This window comes from Phragmites australis, chromosome 23, assembly GCF_958298935.1.
Source record: "Phragmites australis chromosome 23, lpPhrAust1.1, whole genome shotgun sequence".
NCBI classification, from domain to species: domain Eukaryota; kingdom Viridiplantae; phylum Streptophyta; class Magnoliopsida; order Poales; family Poaceae; genus Phragmites; species Phragmites australis.
In genome coordinates, this window is record NC_084943.1 from 21552190 (window position 1) to 21576278 (window position 24089).

At 43.7% G+C, this 24089-nt stretch overlaps 1 pseudogene; it reads left to right on the forward strand.

The window, feature by feature from the left end:
- Positions 1-3065: 3065 nt before the first annotated feature.
- Positions 3066-9688, forward strand: LOC133905773 (light-inducible protein CPRF2-like; annotated as a pseudogene).
- The last annotated feature ends 14401 nt before the right edge of the window (positions 9689-24089 follow it).

Sequence of the window (24089 nt, forward strand, 5' to 3'; positions counted from 1 at the left end):
CGTGGAACAATGGCTTGCCCCTTCCTTCTGAGAAAGAATCCGGAGCTCCATGTCGGACCTTTCACTGTTCCGTGGAGAGACAGATGCAGCCAGGGCTAGCTCTCCATGATTGTGTGATGAGGAGCAGCTCCTTGATGCAATAGGATAGGCTTTCCTCCGGCAAGGAATGAGATCTCCCTCAAGATCTACTTTGTCTTCAATTCGACCTCAATGCTGGTTCTCCATCAGCCTACTTTCAGTTGTCAGAGTTTGCCAGCTCAGAGATTCAGCTCAGCGCAAAATATGACCGGCATTCAAGCTGCAAGGGACTTCAGCAACCTTGTTAGCCTCCCAGAGTGCTTTCCTCCTCTACGCAAACCGCTGTTGCGGACGCTCGAGGGGCTCGAGGCAAGCCCGCAGCGGTCATTGATGAGGAATGGAGTTTGGTCCATCCACGATTTTGGTGGAGAAGGCTAGAGCTTCATTCATTTCCATGTCCTACGGTTGGTAATTCTCTTAATGTAGAGGAGAAGCATCGCAGGAAGAAGAATTTCCTCATGAGAGCTCAAGGGAAATGCCTTAATTGCTTCTCCATGGCTCACAGAGTGGCCATTTGCCATGAACCTCCTCGATGTTGGAATCACCTTTCAGTGAGCGAGAGCTTCTTGACACTATAAATTCAATTCACCCCGAAAATGCCCCAGACCCTGGTGGGTATATTGGCCTATTCTACAAAAAATATTGTAACATAATTAAAGAAGACCTTGTGGATGCGGCCAATGTGTTCTCCAATTTGGGCTATGACAAACTGCACCTAGTGAACTCTGCAAATGTGTTTCTCAGTAAAGAATGGACTTACTGACCACCGATGGATTCGCTACATCGAATCAGTGCATAACAATGAAGAACTTAACCAAATTGCAAGCTTGTGGGCACAGTGTAGAGGCGTGACGCTACGACCAGGCATCAAAGACACCTTAACTTAAAGATGGACGGCATATGGCAATTATACTGCTCGCAATGCTAACAAAAATCAATCTGTAGGGCTTACAAGAAAGCACAACATGCAGCAACTTTGGAAGGCTAGAACTGAACAAAAATGCAAGATTTTCTCTTGGATTCTCCTAAAAATAAAATTCCTCTCGCCGACAATTTGGCAAAAAGAGGTTGACCCCGGAATCAATCATGCCCTCTATGTGATTAGAAAATAAAACGCCAGTACACCTATGCAAAGACTGCATTTTCACTAAAGAAGTCTGGTTCCATATATCTCAAAGACTCAATTTAACCGGCATGCCACGTTTCTCTGAGCGGCTGGTGGAAGACAGCATCAAACGAAATCGTTAAGCAACTGAGACATGATTTCAACAGCGTGGGTTTAACCTTTTAGTAGAATATTTGGAAGGAGAGGAATCGTACAACTTTCCAAAACAAATCAGCAGACATTATCCTAGTAGCTCAGAGAACGTTGGAACAACTTGAGATTTTCACAAGGCCATGTTGTTGTGTTAAGGTTTTTCTTTGTTTAGGTCGATCCGGAAGCCGTTTGAGCTGTGTTATGGCTTTTTCTTTGTTCAGGTTGATCTAGGCGGGTTGCTTCCAATAGCTGCTCCTGGAGAGGCTAATCGTTGAACATATGTTCCAGTTGTTTTTCCTCCCTTGCCCCCTTGTAGTTGCAGCAAGCTGTGCCCTGCTGTGAGGCCTCGGTTGTCTTCTTTACCCGTATTTTCCTTTTCTGTTTCAGGAGTATCTTTACTCATTCTCTAATAAAAACAGCAGAACTCCTGCCACCGTTTCGAAAAAAATGAACCCGATTATATTTTTGAGGTTGAAGTGTTGAGTGTAGATCTGTACGGCTCTTCATCACTTCAACTGAGACACAATATGCCACCCATCATCATAACTGAGGCTCACCGGCAACAACGAAGTAACCATCGTTCGAGCAACCCAAACGAAGCTGCTGTAACCACCATTCCAAGTTGGAAAAATGGAAATTTGTTATGTGTTTATTCCGAACCTGGATGTTGAGAAGCATAAACGTTGTTTTGACAGCACTACTGTAGAAATAGTTTTAGAGATGAGTTGTAATTCATTTCTATAGACGTTTAGCCACCCACTTTTGATTAAATGTTTATACAAATAGATAATTTTCACATACGTAAAAGATACTATATGTGAAAACTTATTATTAGAGGTGCAAAAGGTAGAACCCCTCTAATAATTGGTCCTCGAATCGATATTTTTTACTTGAAAAATCAATTTTTTTTGCCTGACTAGGCACCCATCGCGACCGCAGTTCATAGCACTCGAACTTAGGACCTCTCAGCTCACGCTATATGTTTTTAGCATCTCAACATAAAAGTACTAGTGATACTAATAGTATATGCAATACTTTCGATCTCTTCTGTATAAAAATTTAAATAATTATTTAGACATTTAAATGATCTCAAATGAAAAGGTTTTCAACTACAAAGTTGTAGATCTAGTTGAGGGCTACAATTTTTATATAAAGTTTACCTAAGGAATCGTCTTTGAAAATGATTTTTTATACAGATAGTCTTTGAAAATAATCTTTTACACAGATAGTCTTTGAAAATAATCTTTTACACAGATAGTTTACATAAGAAATCGTATTTAAAAATAACATTTTACACAAATAGTTGTCATTAACAATCATCTATAGAAATTTATTTTCACAGACAACTCGAAACCGTATAAAGTTACTTATACGATTTGTTATATGAGTCGATTATTATAGTAGTAGAGCATGATCGATATCAAGCTTCTTCCCGAACTATGGGCAGCTCCATATTGACCCAAAGAGAACAAATCCAAATACTAGAGATTAACCTACCACGGCGTTGACACCCAAAATGCTATAACGTACTTATATAACTACGTTATGCCATACCTGCATTTTCTTTTTCACCTACAAAATGCACGAAAGAAGGGAACCACTTGGTATAGTGTGTGAGTGCGGCGTGTCGTGTCGTGCGTATCCATCTTTCTTGTAATAGAAAAATTGCACAAAAAATAAACACAGCAAATGGCATTCAGAAAACGTACCCACTGCGCTACCACATGCAGGCCCCCATCGACACCACACAGCTATAAACGCTGCACCCTCCGGTCTCCACCATTGTTCAGGTCGCTCTCGGTTCCCATCCTTCCCCTTCGCCGGGTACGAGGAGCGCGAAAGAAAGCAACTTTCGTCCAAGAATGGCAGACGGCGGCGCCGACGAGGTGATGGAGGTGGGCTGCGGCGGAGGTGGCGACCCCGGCGCTTACGCGGCGGAGCTTAAGCGGAAGCTGGACCTGTACTGCGCCGCCGTAGCCAAGACCATAGTACGGTTTCTCTCCTTTAAAGATCAGTTTTTTTTTCCGGCCCTTTGCTTGCGCGTGCGATATGATATTTCAATTTTCAGCTGTAGTTTAATTTCGAGTTAATATTGTAGAATGTACAAGTTCTGGTATTGCAATTCTTTTTCCTTTTATATTGAGGAACTTTGCTGCAAGTTTTAACATTTGGGGAACCAAAGGAATGACGAAACATAGTGAAAAATGCAAAAACCTCCCAAAAGTCACTTTGATTTTAACTTTCCCTTTCAAAAGTTATTTTGTTAAAAAAAACTCTTCAAAAGTTTGACTTTGTTGAAAAACCCTTCCAAAAATTCAAAAAAATAAAAAAAATTCTAAGAAAAACTAGAGACAATTTTAAACCTTCTATGAAATTTATTTTCAAAAATAATATCCTTTGCATCATATTTCATGGAGAGGAAGTTTGAGAAAAAAAATGTGCGGCTCATTTATTAACTCATGTTATTTTAATTTTGTCATGTATACCATTATTTTTCCTACACAAATACTTGTTTAAGTAAACTAATAAAAGTGGTTTCACTAATTTTGGGGTGTTATGGATTAGTTATGAATTAATCTATCTGCAACACATTTACTCAATCCTACATGTTACAATAACTATTTCAAGATTTCATGTATTTTTAGAAGATAGAGGATCATGTAAGAAGACTAAAAAAATTGGTTTCATGATTTTTGGATTAGTAAATAATTAACTATGCATTTAACTAGAATTACTAAATGAGCCGCATATTTTTCTTTTTTTCCCAAACTTCCTCGCCATGAAATATGATGCAAAGGATATTATTTTTGAAAACAAATTTCACAAAAAGTCATAGAATTGTCTCTAGTTTTTTTAGAAATTTTTGTGATTTTTTTTTAAAATTAAATTTTTGGAGGTGTTTTTGCAACAAAACCAAATCTTTAGGGGTTTTTTTCAAAAAAAAACTTTTGGTGGGAAATGTCAAAATACAAGTGACTTTTGGGAAGGTTTTTATATTTTTCCCCGAAACATATCTATTGTTTCATACGAGGACTCCACATATTCATTTGCTTGATCTGAAATAGAAAAATCTCGGTGAAGTGTGTTAAAATATAAGTGAATTAACTGTATTTACTAGTCAGTTTAAGCTTTTCGGATCAACGCATGCAACTCAATATGGGCCGGTTCGCCCCTAGGAACGGAGATTTGGTGTGCGCAGCATTTAAAGGTCTTTTCCGTCCTTTTTCATTTTTTTATTTTATGAAAAGCATGTTCAGTTTTTGTTTTGGAAACTAAAGAGATAGGCAAAGAAATAAGACTTGACGTTGAGCAATACATACGTAGGGGCATAATTTCAGTTTTCACATGTAGTGTCTAGTTTTGTCCTATGGATTATTATCTTTGGGATAAAAGAGTAGTTTCTATATGTAGTGAGTCCCACAACGATTATATGAAAATTAATTGGTTCAGAAGTATAACATTTTATTTAGATATTGTAAAAGAACTTTATGCATTTCTTGTTCTTGTGTAAATTACACAAAAAATAAGGGTTCACGTTCTTCTTTTTTGACCCGGCCCCTTTCTCCTTTGTTGCTCTGATATTTATGTAAGTCTATTTCACTAGTGAGTCCCGCAACGATTATATGAAAATTAATTGGTTCATAAGTATCCCCTTTTTATTTAGATATTGTAAAAAAACTTTATGTAAATCTTATTCTGTGTAAATTGTGCCAAAAAAGGGGTTCATTTTCTTCTTCTTTTTTGGCCCGTCCCCTTTCTCCTTTGTTGCTCTGATATTTATGTAAATCAATTTCACTATTTCAGGAAGCTAAAACACAAGAATCTTCTCTGGGCTACCCCGACTCACAAGCTTCAGACACTTCACAATTGATTTCTCAAGCTTCTTTGGATGGTATTTATGAACTTTCGTAATTGCATACATGTTAGTGTACCAAGCAACTTGGGCAAAAATGTTAACCACAAATTATACTGAATACTGATATCATGCATTGGATGTGCAACCCTGTTGACACCAATTTGCAGTCTGGCAGTGTGCAGATATGTTAAATGAGAGGACTTGCATAGTAGTTTGGAAAGCGTGTAGACCTTTTTTAACATTTGAACCATTACTCCTGTTTTACTTTTTTTTAGCATCAGATCTCCTCTCCCCGAGGTCTTCATTGGAGACCTTTTAACGGGGGTGCGAACGTCAAGGATCGAACCCACAGCAGCTGGTGAAGGCTCCCGTGCCTTACCACTGGGCTAAAAGCCCGTTCACTGTGTTTTACCTATTTCAATGTACTGTTTTGGTTTCTTTACATAAGTGACGGAGACGGAGCAAGCCTAGTCATAAACTCAAATGTCTTTGAAAATGCTGATTTTCAAGGCGAGCCAGCTAACAGTGGTACATCAAAGGAACAGTCAAATGATGATGGCGATCTTGAGGAGAATACTGACCCTGCTAATGCAAAGAGGATGAGGAGGTAACATAGATTGTTGCATTACAAGAGTTTCCCAATATATTGATGAAATCACACGTCATTTTTACGAGTATCCATCTAAATAGAAACCAGTGCTTGATTTTTGTTGCTAGAGAAATTGATTAATGTTGTAAGAAGGCAATACACCTCAATTTCTCCATTACCTTCATCTCTACCATTCACTGCTTGTACCAATCCCATCAAAACTATACTCTTCTCCATTACCTTCATCTCTACCATTCACTGCTTGTACCAATCCCATCAAACTATACTTGTGCCTTTTTAATTACATCTAAATAACACACGCTAGCTCAGTTGGTAGGAGGTTTGGGTCATTGTGATGAGGTTATGAGTTCAAGTCCCGGACGCTGACACTGTAAAAAAAGTGTGAAAATATGAGAACTGGTGATGGAGGGCGACTGTGGAAATGCCTGGGAAACCTGGCTATGGCGCACTTTTTTTTTCTCAACATGTTTTACTATTTTTTTTTGTCTTTTTCAACTATCTTCTGACGGTTCAGAATCCATTATATCTGACAGTTCTAGCTAAAGCCATCGAAGATAACCACTTATCTCAGACGACATTTTAACCATATGAGATAACCAGACGTTATCACTGACACTATAACTTTGACATCTTAGAAACCATCTAAGATGAGGGTTTTCTAGCTGTCTGAGATGAGGGTGTGTGTGGTAGTGCACAATTTAGAAAATATCTAGTTTGCGAGTTCTAAATTATAGGATCCAGTAAAAAGAAAAAAACACAATCACAAGGCATGCCCCCTAACTTTGTTCTAAATGTAGGGGAGTTCTGAACCCTAGCTAGTCAGGAAACTCACTAAAACTAGTTCTCAGAAAGATACCCACGCGACATGTAAGTACCCAGATGGGCGACCCCTTCAACCTCATGCTCTACCAATCGAGCTATCGCTCGATTCTCAAATAATATGATCCAATAATTCTGTGCTTTCTCTTGCCGTTGGTTTCTTTCAAGCACAAGATTTGTTGCCTCTAGTTTAAGGGTGGCAACGGGTCGGATCGGTGCCGGTGGAGCGAGAATGCACCCAATCCGAAATCCGAAACCTCAAACCCGACCTGACCCCGAAATTGTTATCGGGTGCAAATTCACCCCCACTCTCAGCCTCGGTGGGGACTCGAGCCCTAACGGGGGACTGAGACCCGGGATCTGATGATGTTCTTCAGAAGTTTCTGCAAGCGCACCGTGCTCCCGTCGCTGGTCGCCCTTGCCCTCCTCGTCTCCCAACATCCGGGCGTCGCCGCACGCCATGCTCCTGTCGCCCTTGCCGTCCTCATCTCTGCTCCTGGGCGGCGTTGGGGATGGATGGATTGATCGGGCGGCCAAACTGTCGCGCACTGTCGCGCGCCACCCTCGCCCTCCTCGTCTCCACTCCTAGCCGAAGTTGGGGACAGATGGATGTATCGACCGGGAGACTGGAGTTGGGTATCGGCCGAGCAGCCGATGTTGGGGAGCGCCAAGTGCAGCATGGGAGAGGGAGGAGGCCAACAGTCGCGTGCCGCCCTCGCCCTCCTCGTCTCCACTCTCGGCCAGCGTTGGGGATGGATGGATCGGCCAGGCAGTCGGCGTTGGGGAGCGTAGAGCGCAACATAGGGGGAAGGAGGAGGCCACCAGTCATGCACCGCACTAGTGCTCCTTTTCTCCGCTCCCGACAGGTGTTGGGACGGATGGATGGATCGGCCGGGTGGTCGGCGTTAGGGAGCACAGCATGGGAGAAGGAGGAGGTCGCTGAGGGAAGTAGGAGCTTGATAGTTGGGGTCGCCGGTTTGGGGAGGGAGGAGGTCCCCAGTCCAGTTGGGAGCGCATCACCTGCAAACGGCGGCGGCGTCAAATGCCTGATGGCTGATGCGCGGCTGCAGGTTGGGTGCTAGGTCTACGGTGGGTTGAAATGCGCAACGACTGGACTGGGCCGGACTGCGCTACGTGTAACATATAGGGTAACCTGTGGGCACCAACGGGTGAAATTTTAAACCCAAACCCGACCCGACTCATTTCGGGTACCCGATCCGGCAGACCCGTAGACGAAAAATTGGACCCGAACTTGAACCCATCGGGTGTAGAACCCGCGGGTCCAATTGCCATCCTTACTCTAGTATGAGTATACATGATATGTAACGTTGAAAAATTAGTATGACATTTTGTTCTAAATTTGCTCAGTCAAATTTTAATTTTGTGATCAGAATGCTGTTAAACCGAGAATCGGCTAGACGGTCAAGGAAAAGGAAGCAAGCTAACTTGAACGACCTCCAATCACAGGTTTCACATCGTGACAGAAGAATTCTTAAGATTATATCCAAGTGAAACTAAGATCATCATGTTAATTACTACACTATTTTCTAGGTTTCCAGGTTAACAGCTGAGAATGCATCTATGCTAAAGCGCCTGGCTGACATGACTAAAAAATACAAGGAAGCTACCCTTGACAATAGAAATCTTATAGTTGATGTTGAGATTATGAGGAGAAAGGTACATTCTTCTGCTGTTGTCAGATTTTAACTGTATCAAACTTTGTTTTGTCGTTGCCAACTCTTAACTGAATCTGTATTATGCATCATAGAGCATAAGTGCTAGTTATTTTACCAGGCTCTTCATTTATGTTTCACAACTACATGTAAATTTCATTTATGTTTCACTACTACTTTCTAGCTATTCCATAAAAAACTTCAAATACCACACTTTCGTTTGACATTCTGCTTCTTGTGAAGATGCAAGTAGGTATTATGATCTCCTATGAGTGAAATAAGAATAATTTAGCTTTATGCCTTCTTTTTGAAATGCAAGTTTACATCTTGGTGTTCTTTTCTTCTTTTAGTTTTGGTATTGAGATAACAGTGTTCTCTTATAGGTGAGAAGTTGTAAACGCGAAACAAAATTTTATAAAGTCATCATACCATGTTGCAATGCTTCGAGAGTGTATTTCATTTAAATCTGTGGTTTTAGTCCTTGTGGAAGGGCTATTACCTGTTATACCTTTTGACACAACTCTGTACTTTTGAAGTAGTAAAGGTGGTTTGAAAATATTCATGTACAATGATTACAGTCTCCACGACTATATTGTTCCGATAATGTTTTCACAAAATCTACAGACCATGAGATACTGAAAGCAATCTGTACATAAACTTGCAATGGTACGGTATCCCTTTTACATATAAGCTTATTTTCTCTGAAACTTTAGCCTCTGTTAATACTTGTATTATACAATTGAAATAGATTTCCGTTGAGGTACGAGACACCATTTCTTTGTATTCTCCTATGCAATGGCTGTAAATAAGCATAATAAGTTTCACTTCTTTGTATTTTACTAACATCTTACTTTCAGGTGAATATAGCTGAGGAAGCTGTGAGGAGAGTAACTGGAACAAGCCTGCTATTATTATCCACTACATCTGACAAGCCTGGGAGCAGCATGCCCTTCTCTTCATGTCTACCCGATACCGCTTCTGCTGCTGTACCCGATACCGCTTCTGCCACTGCAAGTGCAAGATGGTCAGATGAAGCCTGACCTCCCACCAAATGCAGCAACTCCTGTGACCAGTGGGGAGATGGACGCCATGCCAGCCTCTCTGCGACGCGTCGCTACCTTGGAGAACCTGCAGAAGAGGATCCATGGAGATTCAGTACATTCTGAGACGGCATCAACATTCTCAGATCTTGAAGCGCTTGCCAATGATAAGTAACGTGAGGAATAAATAGTGCTCTGTGATGAGCAGACTTCTAGTGCTCTAGTGAGCTAAGTTTTTGTGGTGGAACTTGTAGCACCCATGTATCTGGATGAGATCTATGCTGTGATTTGTACACAATCTTGAAGGTAAATAACCTGTGCTTAAGACTGCCTGATGCATACATTTACAGTAATGCGCCCGGTCTAAAGTCCTCTTGGTGCAAATGAAACGTAGTTATATATGATACCCAATTAGTGACAGGGTCTAATCCTTGCACGACCTGCACCCTCTCCATTTTCTCCGTCAGTTTAGCAGAGTCGAGCCTGTTAGGTCGTTGGGCTGTTAGAGCCAGAGTCTGCTTTTGTTTTACTGTTTCTTTAGCTTGCTATGCGCGGCATGATCGGACTTGTGGGATGGCATGAGTTGTGGAGGACATGACACGCATATCGACCTCATTGGCCATCACTTGTTTCGTCTATTTAAGCAGTAAGATCGGAAGAAAACACTGCGATGTTTAGCCCAGCACAAACACCTTTCAGTTTCACAGTTTCAGCTCAGTTCTTCAGAGCTACACACTGTTGTCGACAACAGTCTGAAGTTTGACAGTCGACTGAGAGAAACAGAGAGCTGAATCTCCAAGAATGTGAGCGATCCTGTGAGCGAATTCCAACAATTAGCATCAGAGCTAGGTTGTCAATCGAAGGAACACTTCAATGTCATCGTGGGCCCCAACGTGCGCACAATTCTAGACGCCTCCATGCTGGGGCCGCCGTGTGTCGCTCAAGTTAGACATACACTGTGCACACACACACACACTCAAATCATATTTGGCAAATCCAATTGTTCGAATGAATAAAATGTTTTGGCTGAAGGTGACAAGGTTAAGAATGGTGGTGTTATTGTCTTGTGCTTGTCATCTCACCTAAAGCATATAAGGATTCAAACCCCTTGTGCCATTGTAAATGACATAGTTGTTGCTCAACTGCACGATCGAGTAGTCAGACCTGGTTTGTGTGCTGCTCATGTAGATTGAACTTATGTAGGTTTTTATCCAGAGCGGGGTCTCCCCGAATTTCATTACCAGGCAGTAACGAAACTACAAACAGTTTTCACCGATGAAACAAAACGCAAGCTGCAAGCTAAAAGAAATACACAGCTCCAAAAGCTACCTATGCAGCACCGAGGGCCGCCCCAAACAAACGTCCACACAGCTGCCCAGATATGTACATAGAAGTCTCTACGCAAACGACCAGCATCATACACGACTCTAGGAACAAAAGACAGCAAAAGCCAACAGCACGACATACAACGCAGAAACAGGTCCAGAAGGCCGATTTGCATTAAGCAGCACAGCCTTGATGCCTCTCCTAGGCGAGTTTGGCGATGGCAGCATCGGAATCACTAGCTTCATCTTGAATCTTCGCGATCTTTTCAGCATCGTCCTTGTGTTTCTTGGGATGGAGCTGGAGGGCCGTCTCCTGTAGGATTTGCACGCCCTTCAGCAGCATGTCCTGGCACTGATCAGCTTGGAGGCCTGCCCAATAGCGTATAAAGGAACAAGCAAAGCAAACAAACTCAGTTGGAGACCGCACAAACTTTTTATCAAAGATCACCCTATTTCTCAATCTCCATATTGCCCAGATAACTGCAGCTAATCCCATCATGTGAAACTTTTCACCACCAGGAAGATGGTGCCTGACCCAAATACAATACTGCTCAATGTTTGATGGCCGGCATTTAGCACCAATAACCCACCCGATTAGGCTCCAGCTGTATTTGGCCATGGGGCATTCAAAGAACAGATGAGAAATGGTTTCCTGGTCACAGCAAAAAACACATCTGGGATCACCCTTCCAATTTCTTCTGATCAAGTTATCTTTAGTAAGAATTGTGTTTTGTAGCAGCAACCACAAGAAGATTTTAATCTTTAGGGGGATCTTGGCTTTCCAAACTTCATTATAGTTCAAACCATTGTGATCTCTGCACAAATGTTTATACATTGATTTTACAGTAAACTTCCCAGAATTTTCCCAACGCCAGATAGGCTTATCATTTTCATTGGACAGAGCACATGTCAAAAGGATATCTTTCAGTCTTCTTAGCTGATTTTGCATATTCTCATTGAGCCACCTTCTGTAAGAGAAACACCAATGTTTAGAAGCAGCTACGTCAACAGTCATATTCTGATCCTTGCAAACCTCAAAGAGGTCTTTAAATTTGTCCATGAAGGAAACTTCACCACACCAAGCATCTCTCCAAAAATCTGTTTTTTTTTTTTCCATTGCCAATTCTCATTTTCCTGCCAGCCAGGTAAAGATCTTTCACCTTCAGAAGATCATTCCACACAGGGGAGTGTTTAGGGTTACTTTTAAGTTGGGAGATGCTTTTCAGCTTGATATACTTTTTGATAACAATCTGCTACCATAAGCCAATCTCATTTTCCAATTTTCACCACCATTTACACAACAGACTTATGTTTAATTTCCTAAGATCTTGGATTCCAAGCCCACCTTTACTTTTGGGACTGCACACTTTAGTCCATTTGACAAGGTGATATCTTTTTTTTTTTGTTCTGCCCCCTGCCAAAAGAATCTTTTTCTGGTTTTGTCTAATTTGGCATGAATAGTTTTGGGTAACAGGTACATGGACATATGATATATGGGAACACAACTCAAACTGGAGTTAACTAAAGTAGTTCTTCCACCAAGGGAAAGAGAGCTACCTTGCCACCCATCTAGTCTCTTAACTAGCTTCTCAACCAGATGTAACCAATGCATCACAAGCAGCCTGGTACTAGATACAGGAACACCAAGATATTTGATAGGCCAATCTCCAGTAGCACAGTTGAACATTTCGGCATACCTGTGTTTCTTGTCTTCCTCTTGATCAATCATGAGGACTTCACTTTTTTGAAAGTTTATTTTAAGCCCAGGCATAGCTTCATAGTTATATAGCAGCAGTTTTAAGTTGATAGCCATTTCTTCATTGTCATCCAACAAAACAATTGTGTCATCAGCATACTGCAGGATGGCTACTCCATTGTCAACGTATTCAGGTACTAAACCTTTAATAAGTTGGTTCTGCTTGGCCATATTAATCATTTTAGCTAATGTAGGTTAATCATCATGCTCTTTTTTTTATGTATGTATGGTTCGCCACGTCATTTGGTGGAGCCAAACGCCCGTCGGTAATACAATGGTAGGATTGGAGTAATCTGTAACTTAGGGAGAAATATTTGAGCAGCATCACACCTTGTTATCCCAACTCTGATCAGATGCTGAAGAGCTTACCAGATGCTGTAGAGTCCATGAGTATTCATATACAACGTGCTTCCAATTAATGAAACTGTGTCTATGGGTGATACCAGTCTGATTGGACAAGGACACCCACCAATTAATGAAAATGCTACGGTGATACCCTCCGATGTAGCCACAACACTCATCGGACCTTCCGCTGCATTGATCTCTAATTTCACTCAAAAAAATTGCTCTCTATAAGAAATAGTCGGATGTTCTGGTGTTCACCAGAAGTTCCGGTGTGGGCAGTGTATACTCACCGAACCATTTCTTATAGAGAGCAATTTTTCGATTGAAATTAGAGATCAATGCACCGAAAGGTCCGGTGAGTGTTGTGGCTACACCGGAGGGTATCACCGGAGCATTTTCAGTGCTGAACCAGAAATGAAAGCAAACACCAATGATCCGGTGATCAACTTTGGGGGCGCCGGAGTATTTTCTGGAGAGAGGAGATTTTTTACGCCAAGTTTGATTATGTACGCCGGATAGTCTGGTGGTGAGATTGTGAACACCGGAGAATGCACTGGACCTTTTGTTGTAGAGAGGTTGCAGAAGGGTGATTCAATGGATTGGCACACACCGAATTATTCTATGATGGACATGAAATCACCAAAAGCTTTCACCGAACCTTTTCTTGCAGAGAGCAAATTTTTCTAGAACAGATGGTGTTACACTCAACGGATGGTCTGGTGTTTCCAAGCAGAACAAACCAGAACATCCGGTGTTCATATTTTCTGCAGGATGTGCTCTAAGTTGAAGTTTTTGATTTTGTGCTAACCTGGAGATATTTTGGAGTGTGGAGAAATATGTTTGCTTGTTTCAAGGTGTGCATGTGACGAATGCAACTTGGCGGTCGACGGCGAGTGATCAGACCTAAGCGGGTGCTTGGTGCCAGACGATCAAGGAGGGCCGGGCGGAGTCAAGCGTGATCCTAGCTGCACACATGAAGGTCAAGCAAAGCATGAAACAGAGGATGAAGATGTTATGTTGACAAAGTCAAGTGAAGGGGATGCCGGTGCAAATGACAAGATGACCCGAGGGATCAAGAGCGGGAGAGACTTACCGGCGGTCAAGATCGTAAGATGGAGGACACGCGTCATCATCGGAGCGCTTGCTTTAGGTGGAAGCATGTGACAGTTAGTCACGCTTTGAGAAGCGTGCTAGGGTTTCGCGGTTTGGCCTCAAAATCGTGGGAGGATTGGAGGAGTACGTGGCACCATCGTGAAGCTTACGTCAAGGTGAAGCTAAGTCATAAAGGTGCTGTAGATGTCCAATTAATGGAGAAGAAAATAGATCAAAATACCCTTAGCGGTAGGTAGGAGTGTACTGCAAGAGAGGAGCATTTTGGGAAAGAGTTAGGAAACTTAGGGGTCAAGTTTCCTAGACCTATAAATAGAGGGATAGGGCTATGAGAGAGGATAAACTAGATATTTGAGACCCTTGTGCCACCTATATGAGAGTATAGTGCTAGGATTTTAGTGGAGAGGAGGATGAGTGTTTAGCCTATGTAATAGGTGAGAGTTTTGAGAGGAAAATCTTTGTAATCCGCCTAAAATAGGGCTAATCTCTTTGAGTAATAAAGTTTATTTTGTTTTATATGGTTAAATTCTCCTCCATCTCGTTTCCCTATCTTGGTTCTCTTGCCTTATGTGCAAGTTTTTCCTTTCCAGTTTTGATTTTCATTTTTATTTTTAGGCTGAAATTTCAGCACCTTGTGAGGTTATTCTTCTTGTTGTTAGAGGCATAAAATTTATATACACACGCTTATGTGATGAGGTCTCGAATTTCCTTACCTCTAGACAATCAAATTGGAGAGTTTCGTTGCTTGGTGTTCATCTTTTCTTGTTTCTTTGCTAGTTATGATCTTTCGAGTGCTAAGACACATGGATTGATCTTAAATGAAATATATGAATTTCTCTTATTAAAAATTCTCTCAATTTTTGCTTCCGCTTGATTTTTGAGGTACATTAGGTGATCCAAATAGGAGAAGGCCATCAATTTCACAAAAAAATTGTTGAGGTGCCTATTCACCCCTCTCTAGTCGTCATTCTTGATTCTACAATTTATTTCAGAACCGGTTTGATCACTTATTGACCTTAACCGGTTTTGTGATCCATAGGCGACATAGAGAGAAGTGGAAAGATTTCGTTGATTGATGGTCGTGATTATTTGTACTGGAAGGTGCGTATGGAGGCTTATCTTCTAAGCCAACGAAGTACAATATGGGAAATAGTTGATTCTAACTATGAGATCCCTATTGCTCATATGACTCAGGTTCAAATTGAATAGTATAAGCCAACAACAAGGCCAGAAATATTTTGTTCACTAGCCTGAGTCAGAATGAGTTTGACAGGGTCCAGCACCTCCATACTGCCCGGGAGATCTGGAATACTCTGAGTGTCTTTCATGAAGGCACTAATCAGATTAAGGCCAAACGCCAAAGCACATACAACCAAGAATACCAAATATTTGTGCAAGACCTTATAGAGTCTTTGGATGCAATGTTTGCTCGCTTTGATGCGATTGTTAGTAATCTTCGATCAACTGGTGTTTTGACCTATTCTGACCATGAGAGAGCGATAACACTTCTCTATGTTCTTGACCGTAGCATATGGGAAGTGAAGATCTCGAGCATTGAAGAGTCTCTAAGTTACGACACGTTGACTTGTGATGAGCTCTTCAGCAAGTTCAAATCCACCGAGATAGGCAAGGCGGCTCAAATTAGTCTCAAAAATCCCTTATCTTAGATCATGGTATTGGTTTTCGGACCTGGTGGTGGCAATGAGTCTGCAGCTTGCTTTTCTTGTGCTAACACTTCATCAAGTGGATTTGCTTTGTCTTCCTTGGTTTCTGTCACAGAGGAGCAAGTGAACGTGTTAGATGATGAGGACCTTGCGTTGATCATGAAGAAGTTCACCCGCTTCTACAACAATCGCCGAGACCGGATAAGGGGTGGTTCTCGTGCCTGCTTTGAGTGCGGTGACACTATTCACTTCAAGGTGGACTGCCCCAAGCTCAAGAAGAGGGAGGATGACGACCACGACTACAACAAGCAAAAGAAGAAGAACAAGAAGCCCTTCTTCAAGAAGAACCACGACAGGATGGCCAAGAAGGCGGCCAAAGCAACTTCTAGGACGTTCATGGTGGTTCTCAGCGATATCGACACTTTTTCCAGCGATGAGGAGAGCTCGGAGGAGGATAAACCGCAAGCAAAGAACAAGAAGAAGGCCAAAGACTTCACTGGGTTCTGCTTCATGGCGGACGACAACAACGATGATAGCGACCCTGAGTTGGATCCTTTCGAGGTATTGCCTTCCTACGACTAGCTTTCCATCCAAGTCGATACCTTGAATGATGCTCTCGTTAGCCAGGATGGGTTACTTAAGAAATTTGTGCGTAAGTTGAAGGATCTTAGGGCTAAGTATGAGTTTATCTCTACTGAACTTGCATTACTTAGGTCTAGGCCCGATGTTGAGGAGTGTGACAGTTGCCTGATTGTCATAGCTAAACTTGCCTAGCTTCGTAATGTGCATGCCCAAGTCACCAATCGGCTTGAGAGTGCCGAGAAGAAGCTACTTGAGGAGGAGTCTAGGTCTACTCTCTTATATATTTGTAAGAATTGCTTGCAAAGGATGTTGAGCTGAAAGACAAGCGCCTAAAGGAGCTAGAGTCTAGATTGGAGAGTGTTGGAAGTTCTAAGAATGTGCAGTTGAATTGTTCCACATGTACTATCTTTTAGGACAAACTCAGTTAGGTTAGAGGGCAAGTTTAAAAGTTTTTGACTGAGAATGAGTACCTCATTTCTCTGGTAGAGAAGTGCTTAGAGTGTAAAGAAAAAATGAATTTGATCTTGGCCAAGACCAAGATGTGTGCTGATAAGGCGGGTTTCGCTCTTGGGTTGAGTTTTGAGAGGATATCTTATAGTGGAGAGAGTAAGACTATATTTACCACACCTACTAACCTAGAAGCTGAGAAGTCCAAAATCAATGTCACACCACAATCTATCAAGAAACATATTCCTCAACACACAAAGAAGAAACCCACACTAAAACCTAAGAGAGCTCCACAGCCTAAGATGAGAGAGCCTGTGAAAGAGCCCCGAGCAACTGGCAGACGAGTTCTCGAGAGACGCTACCACTGCACCTGTCGGTGATATGGGATCCGGGGGTTCCCGAGTCCCGGGGCCAGGACAGCGCGGTGCCACATGGCGCCTTCCCTCGGGGACCACCTCCCCGAGGGCCCGAGGGAAGCAAGGTCCAGGAGCGGGCGCTTGGGGCCAAGAATAGGTGTCCCCGAGCACCCAGAGAGCCCCGAGGACCCGAGGGAACCAAGGTCCGGGAGTGGGTGCTCGGGGTCAAGAACAGGTGTCCCTGAGCACCTAGAGAGCCCCGAGGACCCGAGGGAAGCAAGGTCTGGGAGTGGGCGTTCTGGTCCCCGAGCACCCAGAGAGCCCCGAGGACCTGAGGGAAGCAAGGTCCGGGAGTGGACGCTCGGGGTCAAGAAAGAGGTGTCCCCAAGCACCCAGAGAGCCCCGAGGACCCGAGGCAAGCAAGGTCCAGGAGTGGGCGCTCGGGACCAAGAACAGTTGGTCCCCGAGCACCCAAAGAGCCCTGAGCACCTGGCAAGCCCTATGCCGGTGGACCCCGCAGGGACTCCACGATGAGGTATCGGTCGGTGGGAAGCCCGATGCCGCATTTAATAGGGAGCCTGGACGGTCACATCCAACCACTCTCCCCCCACGCCTGCCGTACTGAATACGCCAGTCCCTGCCGTCGCCTGGCAGGAAGGCGTGGGCACAATTAATGCGACGGGTCCCCTCGCGGGACCCTTGAAGAAAGACGGTTTGAAGATATCCTTGATGGGCACGAGGCTTATCACCCTGTCACATCAGACCGCGGCAGACATACTCTGCCCAAACGGGCATGAGAGAGTACTCAAAGACTGGCCGGTGGGCGCCCCTGTGCCTGCTAAAACTGGAACGCGAAGACCAATAGAACCGTTCGAGGGATATTTTTTCAAACCTCTGTAACATCAACTGTAGACCAATGATGGTCATTTTCCATTTATTATTTACGGGAACTTGTGCCCTCATTCTGGGCACTCCCTGAAGGGCCTCCACTCCAGTAGATAAAAGAGGGGGGGGGGGAGGGAGCACCTTGGAACAGGGATCGAAGGATAGAGATCAAGCCAAAGACATCCGAAGAGCATTGATTACATATAGAACACACATGAGTAGGGTATATACGCCTCCGTGCAGCCTGAACCTGTCAAAATCCTTAGTGCATTCATTTCTACTAGCTGACGACGATCCATCATGCCTAAGTCCCATACGTATTAACCCCACGTACGAGGTAGTTCCAGGACCAGCCCCCCGGCCGAATCTCGAAGGGGATCCCTCAAGATCCCTGCTCGCGGTGTTCATCCACTGACAGCACCTATTGTAAGAAAGCGAGTAATTGGGTTGGGTTTTTTTTCGCCGTAGGAGACTAGGTGCTTCTGTACCAATAGACTACGAAGTAAGTCCATGGGCATGGCAGCTCGAGTATGCGTGAAAACTGAGCCCAACTTGTCATTGGATAAAGGGAAAAATGCAAACCCCCCCCCCCCAGTCACTTGGATTTTGACTCCCCCTCAAAAGTTGTTTTGTTGCAAAAAAAAACCCCTAAAGATTCAAAAAAATCAAAAAAAAAATCAAAAAAAAAATTCTAAACAAAACTAGAGACAATTCTAAGACCTTCTGTGAATTTTTTTTTTCAAAAATAATATCCTTTACATCATATTTCATGGAGCGGAAGTTTGAAAAAAAAAGAAAAATGTGCAGCTCATTTATTAACTCATGTTATTTTAACTTTCTCATGTCTACCATTATTTTTCCTACACAAATAATTGTTTAAGTAAACTAATAAAAATGGTTTGACTAATTTTGGGGGTGTTATGGATTAGTTATGAATTAATCTATCTGTAACACATTTACTCAATCCTGCATGTTACAATAACTATTTAAAGATTTCATGTATGTTTAGAAGATAGAGGATCATGTAAGAAGACTAAAAAATTAGTTTCATAATTTTTAGATTAGTAAATAATTAACTATGCATTTAACTCGAATTAATAAATGAGGTGCACGTTTTTCTTTTTTTTTTCAAACTTCCTCTCCATGATTCTCCATGAAATATGATGCAAAGGATATTATTTTTGAAAACAAATTTCACAAAAGTTCTTATAATTGTCTCTAGTTTTTTTAAAAAAAAATTGTGCTTTTTTTTGAATTTTTGGGATGTTTTTGCAACAAAACCAAATATTTGGGGTTTTTTTTGCAACAAAATAATTTTTGGGGGGAAAGTCAAAATCCAAGTGACTTTTGGGGAGGTTTTTGCATTTTTCCCTTGGATAAATTTGTGCTTACTGCCTCCCAGGTTCGCTAGCGTTTGCAGAACAGAAATCATATTGCCCTCTGGTAATCCCCTGCTTCTCCTAACCTAAGTTGGAGGAGTCCGATGGCGATACAAAGACATGGAATTCAAACACATTAGTGTAGAATTTCCCAGAGACAAGGAGTCCTAGATGCCAAACTGCTCAAATCTCGCCTTAGTTTATTTTGTCACAAGTCTGAAGATCCTTGCTCCTTCCCTGATGTCCAGTTCAAATCAACTGACCGGGTCCAAAGATTCATCTGTTGAAAGTTGCATCTGACCCACTGACTGTTGTTTGTTACAGCAAATAGCAGGCTGCAGGATTCAGGATATTCAGAGCTCAAGCTGTCGAATTCAGGGGAGCATATCTCTGCATCATTGCATGATTGGTCACAAGTTACAACTGCTGAGCTGCACCTTTTTTCCCCTGTCCTGCGGAGTAATCCTCAGCTCCTAGAATCGCCGATAAGATATCGTGATGTGTACAACTGTTCTTCTGTGAATATGACAAGTTGGTTTTTGCACTTTTTGGACCATCTGGGGATAACTTATTCTTCTACGCTTCCAATGAAAATTGAGGAGGATGGTCAAGCAGATAGGCTAGTTTAGTTGTCAAGGTTCTCGGACGTCTCCAGCTTGCCAATCTTGTCAGGCGCCATGGATTCAAATTGGATCAGATGCACAGCACGAGTAGACACTGATGACGGTGCAGCCTCAGCTCAAAAAGATCCAAACTTTCCTCCTTCAGATCGAGAAGAAACGCGAGTGGTTGCCATGGGCACGAGACCGACGCCTGAGCATGCCGCGCGAGCTCTCAGCGGAGACAGAAGCTCCTCCCGGCAGCTCCCGACTCGCCGATCCAAGGCGGCGACTACCACCGGGATCTCCAAGCCCTAGACGACGGAGTAGGAGGGGGCACGGCGGGGGATATGAGATCCGACGGCGAAAGGGGAGGGCAGAGCGGGAAGTCCATCCATTCGCCTCGACGAGGCGGCCGTCGCCGGAGCCGGAGCCACGGGGGAGAAAGATAGCAGGCGCGCAAATAGGGACTATTTTGCAAATAATCAGGATCGCGATTATTAATGGCGATCCGAATTACGGGGGTTTTGGCAAAAATATTGGATCGCGATTAGTAGTTGCGATCCAAACTAGGGGGTTTTGTGCGAAACAACTGCGATCCGTTTCAGGGGGTTCCTGCGAAAAAAAGCTGAACCCGATGCGACCGGCCGCGACGTCACTGTGGCGACCAAGGTGGCTCGCCGGCTCCGGCCACCCACCCCCGCGCCCAAACCCAGGCAGGAGACGGGGTGGACGCGGCAGCGGCCATGGAGCTCTCGAGGTGCCACCGTGTAGCGCAACTGCAAAGAGCAGTGACGGCCAGGCTTAGAAGAAGATTTTCAATTTGTTAACGAAGACAATTCTAACATAACTTGATCAGCAAGCTAAGCTGCAGAAAGATGATATTTTTCAGACAAGGAATCTACATTCAGAGAAGCAAACAGTAACCAGCAGAGAAGACGATGGAGATACAGATACATCACGATCGTCTAGAAGGCTGAGCTGCCATTCATGTGCCAAAAAAAAAACCATAGGATGAACCCAAAAGGCGGAAATTTCAATTGGCATTTTACCTTTATGTTGCTTGCTGTAAATTCTAGGGTTGAGCAGCCCATCACTATTGTTAGAATATGTGTTAAATATGTGTATAAGAGTCAGTTACAGATAGACTTAAATTTAAATCGTGTGATATTATTAGGGATAAAGTTGTAGCCAAACTTCTATTCTCGAGCTTACAAATATTGGGCATTATTGTGTAATCGTAACAACTACAAATAGACGAATATGTGGATGAGCGCTCGTAGTCATGTCTCAAGGATGTGGGCAAGATGACCAAATCTCGTTAACAAAATATCGTGTCTTGGTGTGTTGATCTTATACTTAGATTGACAATCTTGACGATACTTCTGCTAAACCCTAACAACTACAAATGCAAGGTGAAAAGTCCCACAGTTCCTCAAGCACACACCAAAAAGGATTCTACCACCCTATCTAAAAATTATATTTCATGACAAGAGATGCGCACCCATTTTCGCATAAAACAGTATTGCGGCTACAAGAAGTACTGTTGCCAACAAAGCTGAGTCAAATACTGGTTTCCCTTTCACCACTTTACAGATCACTGGGGTTAGAACTTTGAAGGGCCAACTTGGTTCAGAGAAAGAGCAAAGCATTGGTGCCCTGAACCAATTGGGAGATTAGCTGAATTTCTAAGCTACCTGATTTGTCTGTACCGGCTCGTTCACTTCCTGATGTCCAGGTCAGAGAGCGTAGTTTTGGTACTGAGAGCAACAGCTCTTGCAAGCTGAAAGATACAGAAATTCAGTGAGTGGCAAAGCTGAATTAGTTGAATTCATGGGAGCATTGCTTCATTAATCATTACTGAGAGTTACTGACAGCAACCGACCTTGGCTTTGAAATTGTCATACTCTTCAAAGGTTTGTGTACTGAAAGGTCTGCTTTAATTCTGCTTGAAATTTTCTATGCCTATCCAAAAGCAAGCTGCATGGTTGTAAATCAATTACTGGTTGTTACTAACTGTTTGCTGTAAATTAGTCCCTTATTGCATTACAGCATGCAGAATTTTCTTTCGCGGAAGCAATATTCGTGTCACGTCAGTTACTGGAATCAAACTGATTTGTGAGCATTCGAATCAATTGTCAAGTGACTTCGTGAGTTACCCTGCCTGCACCCCTGAAACCAACGGTTGCCATGAGCGCAGGCCCCCTCTCATCACTTTATTCAGGATATCATTGTTAGAATATTTTTGTTGCATCCAATGTATTGCCGTGTATGCAAGGCATTGTGCGGCGCTTTGCAGGAGGCCGACGTCCATACGACTAGGCCTTCTTGTTTCCGCGGTTACGCGATCTCCTTTTGATTGATTGGCTCCCCTTCCACATCTCTCGGATGCTTACTTGTATAAACCGGTTGTTATGTTATGCAAGGCCTGAGCTATATATGTAACATGTATTCATCTAATCAATACAATGTGTAAATTATCTTCGTTTTCATGGTACCAGATTGGTTCACTTCTGTGACCTCTCTTTGCTTCCGCTAACCAAACCCTAGACAAGGATGACACGCTCCGTCGGCAGGCTCACGACACCAAAGCTGCACGCCAGGCTGAGATCGCGTGCCTTGCAGAGGTCGCGCGTCTGACAGAGGAAGTGCGCCAGGCAACCGAAGCCGTGCGTCAGGCTGAGGAGATCGAGGCCGCCCGTGCCCTCGCCCTCGCCGATGCGTATACCATTGCTGCCATTCATGCATAGGCCGTGTCTGTCCTCAACATCCAGGCACTCGTTCCGATTGTCCTCGACCTCAACTCCCCGAATTGCACCAAGTGGCACGGTCTTCACCTTGTCACCCTTAGCAAATATGTTCTCACCGATCATATGCTCTCTGATGACACCTTCCGCGATATCGCACACTGGGAACGGATGGATTGCATCGTCTGGTCTTGGTTGTACGTCACTATCTCCAATGACCTCCTCGAGATCATGATGACCATAGCCTTGTCACCAACCTCCACCGCGCACTTTGTCTGGATGAGCCTTGAGTAGCAGTTCATCGACAACAGAGAGACCCGTGCATTGTACTTGGACACGGAGTTCTGCAACTTCGTCCAAGGTAGCCTCTCTATCTCCGATTATTGCTGCAAGTTGTAGACGATGGCCGACACCCTCGGCGATTTGGGCAAGCCGATCCCAGACCGCACTCTCTTCCTATCCGTCCTGCGTGGCCTGGACGAAAAATTTTCGTACATGGTGGTGCTACTCAAACGACAAAAACCGTTACCCGATTTCATCGAGGTCCACTCCGATCTCCTTCTTGAGGAGATCACAATGTCCAATAAGCCGGCCTCATCTCCCACCGTTCTGGTCGCTATTGCAACACCCGCCAGTCTGCACCCCCTGGTGACAGCGCTAGTGCAAGTGTGCCCACTAGCCTGAGCAACTCCAGCCAGGGCGCTTCTTTTGCAACATCTGGCGGCAATCATCCCAACAACCGCCGTTGTGGCAGCAACAACGGAAACAACGATGGCTCTGTAGGACATGGTGCCTGGCTGTCCTTCTTCAATCCGTGGACGGGCATGGTTCAGGTGTGGCTACGCACCAATCCTCGTCCACCGAACGACGCCATTGTCCAGAGGCCGCCCTCGTCCCCACCTCAACCTCGTGTGCCCTAGGCTCTCACTGCAGCGCATCCTAGTGCATTCATCCTGCCTCCAATCTCTCATGGTGCCCTCCTTCCTGTGAACATCTCGAGTGTACACGGCTACAACCTGCCCATGCATGCACTCATACAGTCAGGGCAGCACCTAATACCCATGCAGCACGGTTAGCAGCAAGTGCCCTGGACGCTCATGCACAGTCCCAGATACTGGGATCAGGCCGCCCTCACCAACGCCTTCAGCACGATGATGCTCACGCTGCCACCCGCGGGCAAATGGTATATTGACTTGGGTGCTACATCTCACATGACATCGGATGTCAGTAACCTTTTCATTTCCCATCCACCGGCTCCACTATCATTCCAATTTTGGCTAATCCTTTTCATCTTCAGAACGTCCTTATTACTCCTCAGATGATTATTTTAATTTCCATTCATCAATTTACCACTGATAACAACTGTTCCATTGAATTTGACCCATATGGCCTTTCTACGAAGGACCTTCGCACTCAGAGCGTGATCACCAGGTGCAATAGCACCGGCCTCCTCAACCCGCTGCTGTCGTCTTCCTATTAAGCTGTATGCACCAACCAGTTCACCAAAAACTTAAGCCGATAAGGAAAGATGAGCAATTCACTTATACTTCAACACTCCCT